We start from the raw sequence: 6,028 nt of genomic DNA, 5'->3' as shown, positions 1-6,028 counted from the left end.
GACAGCATCTGAGGGGGCAGCCTTGCACAACATGCAGCACAGTCTGGTCAGGAAAACCACTGTCACATGCTGGGCTGGCCTTCATCTTCCACCGATGGAGATGATGGGCTTTCCTGGCATGGGTTGTGCGGATCCTATTAAGGGACACCCACTGCTTCTTTGGAATGTCAAAGTCAGCTGGTTTCAATGTGGGGTCTTCATTGAGGTCTTCAGTCTCTACCCATAATCTGCGCCACACTGAAAAAAATCTGGAGTAACAGTTACTTAAAAAAAAGCTCAGTACATTTTTCCACATCGACAATCTAAGTAAATACAGTATTACAAGGGTCATTCTCATGTAAGCTATCATTCTCAAGTAAGATCTACTTGCTTTTTAAGAATTATAAAAAAAAACATCTGAAGTATCATTTATTAGCATATTGATCGGAAATCGCAGGAGGTCATTACTCAATATAACAGTCTGACTCACTGTGTCATTTTACAAAGAACGCTAAACTCATCACACAACATATTAACGCTCAAATAATACTACTAATAATAATATAGGCTACAAGACAAGTCCCGAATACGAGTTTAAAATAACAAACAACAGCTGTTTTAACTTTTACCCACAATGCATTTCGTGCCAACATTGTCCCGCAATGAGTGCCCAGCAGCCATGCCTGCCGGGCCACCAGAGGGAGCCCATCAGTGCCTCTGACGTCAACATATGAACTTTGGAGTAGATTTGACTTGGTATTCTCAAAATGTGACCTACTGATCCTACTTAAGTAAATGTTACAAAAGTATTATTATTCAAATGTACATAACAAAAACAATATACAACATTTACTCCCTAATACTAAGTTAACACATTAATATTAAAACGCTTTTTTTTTTAAATAAATGCAGTAACTATGGTTTACTATTGATGTATAACTAAAGTAACATTTACTGTGACAAAAAATGGGCCTGGCTCTCACTGCCTCTCTGGCAGCAGCTCGTTTTTGACCCACGGGCGAGCTACAAGTGTCTGTCACATTCATACTTGCTAACTTAGGTTTTTAAGGTGTCACTTAACAATCTTGTTTTCTTCTTATTATAAAACTTATGGCTTGTCTTGAAAACACGAGTTGTGCGTTTAAGTTGTTCAACATAAAGACGTAATGTGTCCGGCTTTAAGTTAGTGATGCTATAGCTCGTAAGCTAGCAGTAGCTCACCATCGTTAATGATAAGAAGACAGCGAGATTGTTAAGTGACACTTTAAAAAAGTAGTTTGTGATGCTAATCTATGATTCATGTATCCCATGAATGTAATAGCCACTTGAAGCACCGAGCTAGCTAGTCAGGCATGTCAACAAAAATGCCAAAAAGTGGATATTGTGTGGAGATTTTTATTTTGTAGTGGCGCACTGCCACAATCAATTACATGTAGCGGAAACCCTGCATTAATTGCATGAGATAGTTATACGGCTTGTTTTGTCTGAGGTTGACAATAAAGAAAGCTACTTTGTGAAATATGCCTTGCCGATCTTTTGAAGCCACTCATATACAAAATACCACAGAATGGAAGTTGTACTACCTCAAATTCTCAGGTTTTGGACGGATGTGATACTACAAGTGTGCACGTCTGATGACCCAAAAAAATGTCACTGGCCCTGAGATGGAGTAACCAATTGGATGTTCGAGACCATCCTTGGCCCAAATCAAGGTTGTTACTAGTGGCGAGTGCAGTCCAATAACCATCAGACAGCATCTGTAAGACAAGGATTTTAAGAAGAACAAACCTCTTCAAAGACTTTGTCTCCTCCAAAGCCACAAAATTGCCTGCTGCATGAGAGCACCAAAACATGGGACATTGAAAGGTGGAAGAAGGTTTTATTCTCTGAGGAGAAAAAATTTAACCTTCCAACGTTACTGGCATGACAAGGAGATCCTACCTGAGATGTTTTCACACGGCACAGTGGAGGGGGTGTCATCATGGTCTGTGGTGCTTTTTTTTTTTTGGAACAATGGACCTTCAGGTTGTGCAGGGGCGTCAAACGATAGATGGCTATGTGGAGATGTTGCAGGGGGCATCCCTCATGAACTGAGGGCCCTCGTCTGTGTGGTAGTGACTGGGTTTTTCAACAGGACAATGCTGCAGTTCACAATGCCCGCCTGACAAAGGACTTCTTCCAGAGGAATAACCTCACTCTTTTGGACAATCCTCCATGTTCATTTTTTGCAGGGGGGCTATGGTCTTAAACTTTTCATTAGCTGATTAACAGCCTATTTCACTTTAATGCTTGTTTGTAATAAATGTCTTTTTTTTTTTTTTTTTTTTTTCAAAAAACTGTCTCACTCGCATTTCTTCTTTTTACATTTTGAAGCTCTCCTTAGAACCTCCTTAAGATCCAACAGTGCAAAATGTGAATTCTTGCAATTTTTTAACTGGTCTTAAAACTTTGATCAGGAGTGTATTATACACTAGGTTTTCCCAGGGAATAACTGTGTGTCCACAGGGTGTATTTAAAGAGCACAATTTTGTGACTTATCCTTTTCCAACATGAAAGTCAGACTCTTTCCTGCCTTTCAAAAATGATTGATTGGGTTTCAAAAAAGAAATAAAGCCTTGTTAGTTGTTTTTTGCTGCCAAACACAGCATTGGAATAGTGCCTAACCAGATCTATTGATGTTATTTTCCATTTAACTTTGCAAATGTGCATTTAGAGCATATGATTTACGGGGTGTGTTCCTGTTACTGTTAATGACGCTCTACCGCCTCTCCATCTAGTCACGTGTGCACATGTTGTCTCCGTGCGCGCGCACACACAGTTTGTGGACACTTGCCCCAGCGTCTAGGGAATGCTTGCTGGGTTCATTTCGAATCGCACCTGGCAAGAAGCCATGTAGACGCATGACTCCTGCCTCTTTATTTGGGCTTTTCTGTCTGGAAAAAAAACATATAATGAAGCTCTCACACTAAACAATATTGCAGATTTTTGTTTACTTATGGGGCACTGGAAACTCTCAGTGTGCATTAGCAAATAAGCCAATAACACTTGCACGCATGCATAATGCTGCACTGATAAAGAAAGAAGTGTCTGGCAGGTGGAAAGAAATAGCTTCATGGGTCATGAGGTGCTTGTGAGTCAGTGAACTGTGTGACAGTGAGCCTAACAGCGCCTCTGCAGGGCACGTCTCCAGCTGGAACGTTCATATCGGAGCAGTGCTGAAATGAATGCTCTTAAAAGTGCACTTGTGACCTGAAAACCTGAGAGAGGAGTCGTTTGAAAAACAATGAGGTGGAAATATTTCCGCGACTGAAAGGGAATGCATTTAGGATTCTTGAATTCCAGACTCCCCACTGTGGCATGAAAGCTACCAGAATGAGATCATGTGTAAGTGAAGAATGGCCATTTGTGGTGACATGCAGGACACACCGGATTATTGTTTATCATCGCAGGGTTTGACTGACATTTCCATTGTATTCATTGAGCACCAAGTTATCCAAGGCATCTTTCCAATGGTGCATGTTGGGGACCATGCACCATTTACAATAACAAAACTCAGTGTTTCCCTCCATAAGCAAGCATTTTGACCACAAAAGCAAAGAAAAAACATTTAACTTTGAACAGAGACACATGCACTGTGGGGTGGCATTCTGCCTCAACCTGTTGGGCTAAGAAAGACCATAAGAAGATAAAATAACGGGAGCTAGTGAGCGCAGTACAATGCAATAATATTACTAACCAAACTAATGATTGTAATCATAATGTAGGGTAACGTATGTAGAGTGCATTCAATAAATGCTTTCAATAGTTACGAGAGCTGTGGAAGTAGCAGCATGAAATAAGTTGTTTTTAGCATAGGAGGTTCCAATAGCAACGTTATCAGCAGTATCCTTCCACATTGTTGCTATCTGATGAAAAACATGTACAGTAATCCCTCCTTTATCGCAGTTAATTGGTTCCAGATCCAACCGTGATAAGGGAATTTCTGCGAAGTAGCATTCCTTAGTTTCATATTTAGGGCATAGGAAACTTGTTTGTGACATTGTAAATACATTTTTTAGCATTATTAGATTATTATTATTATTGCTCCATGAAATTACATCCCTATAACTACCTTTTCACTCATATTACCCAATTTTATATATATAATCAGGGAAAGTAAGTTATTTAAGACATAAGTAAAACTTGTGCATGTGTCGTGTTAAATCTGTTTTGGATGTGTGGAGGACAGGAAGTGATGACTCAGAGTTGAGTTTTAGCTTGGCAACATTATTGTCATGATTATATAATCATAATAATAGGCCATATTCAACCACAAAACAGCGTGATTTATTAATTAATATATCTTTTTGAAAACCCATGATAGAATGAAGCACGATGTGGCGAGGGACGACTGTATGTCCAAATGTCTTTTTTTTAGAAGGCAATAAAAACTCAAGTTAGGTTTTACCTCCAGAAATGTAGTTATCTTGTCATAGTTATCAGTGTATCGTTAAGCTGATTTGCATGACTTTAATGGGAAAAAAGTACAGAGAAATGATTACGTGTAGTATGTAAAACACAATAATAACAATAATCTACAGTTGGCTGAGTCGTTCTGTTGGTTGCTGTGATTTAATCTGTCAATAACATCAAAAAATGATGGCCTACAGTCATGCTTCTGATAATAGGCCAAAGGAAAACATAACTTGGCTCTAATAGCCTGTGAGTATCCAAAACCAAATAATAAGATGTAGATTTTAATAAAGATGTTTAGACTTTAACCCTGGGCTTGAGTAATCAGTAGTTCATGGCAACTATAGTTATTTTATTGAATATAAAAATAGTGTATTGTACATGCTTTTGTTTTTTCTTCCATGTTCGGTTTCCCAGGTGCTGTCAGGTAAATTACTCAATGGGTCCAAATGTGTCAGGGATGATTCTCCATAAAAAAAACAACAGTAATACAATAGAATTAAAATAAACACAGTAATCCCTCATTTATTGTGGTTAACTGGTTCCAGACTGTGATAAGTGAATTTCCGCAAAGTTGAGTTCTTTATAAATGGATGTTATAAAATGAATATTTTCCTAGTTAGAGCATAGAAACCTGTTTACGACCTTCTAAATATTGTTTTTAACATTATTAGAGCCCTCTGGACAGGAAATAACACCCTATAGTCATTTTTACACTAATATTACCCAAAACAGTACACATAATCAGAGAAAATAAGCCATTTAGGACATAAATAAAACTTGTGCTCGTGTGTGTCACATTAAATGTGTTTCGGCTATGTGGAGAACAAGAAGTGACGTCGGGGGTTCAGAGCTGAGTTTTAGCTTGGCATAGCTTATGGCCGCAACAGCCTGTGTTGTTATTATGATTATGATTATTATGTTATATCATTGCGCTTATTGTTAGATACTCTGTTCAATAACCTGCAATAAAAGCCTGTTATACCGGCAATCAAGTCTGATGCTTGTCTCACCAAACGTTAAAATAACATTACTGACATCTAGTGACCAGTGTAGAATACTACATCATCTTTGAATGCTCCTTTTGAATGCCTTATATTTTTTATTTTAATTCATTTAACCATTTTTATGCTTGAAATGCTTAATTTAGGCAAAAAATATACATCAAATTTGCTTAAATGTGCATTTCTTTACTAATACAACGTACTCAAACACAAAACAGAATTATTTTTTAATTTAAAAAATTTGAACCGCGATGTGCCGAGGCACAACTGTACACTGAATTTTTAAAAATCGCATTCTTATATTTTCTACTGCTTACCTTGTTTTGTTTTTTGTTATTTGTAGGTAAGGCTCCAGGTAAGCTGGAGCTTATCCAAGTTGACCTTTTTGCAGGAGGCGGGGTACATCCTGGACTGGTTACCAGTCAATCACAGGACACATGAAGACAAACAACCATTCACACTCACATTCACACCTTTAGACTGTGTGACTTTAGACTGTTTAGAAAATGCAAACGCTCAGATTTCAACCTAATATTTGATAAGAGGATGTTGCAAACCCACTCAAAATGAATTCAACACATGAACTTTGTCCC

The sequence above is a fragment of the Dunckerocampus dactyliophorus genome, chromosome 1 (assembly GCF_027744805.1).
Source record: "Dunckerocampus dactyliophorus isolate RoL2022-P2 chromosome 1, RoL_Ddac_1.1, whole genome shotgun sequence".
In the NCBI taxonomy this organism is placed as follows: Eukaryota; Metazoa; Chordata; class Actinopteri; order Syngnathiformes; family Syngnathidae; genus Dunckerocampus; species Dunckerocampus dactyliophorus.
This window is presented reverse-complemented; position numbering follows the sequence as displayed.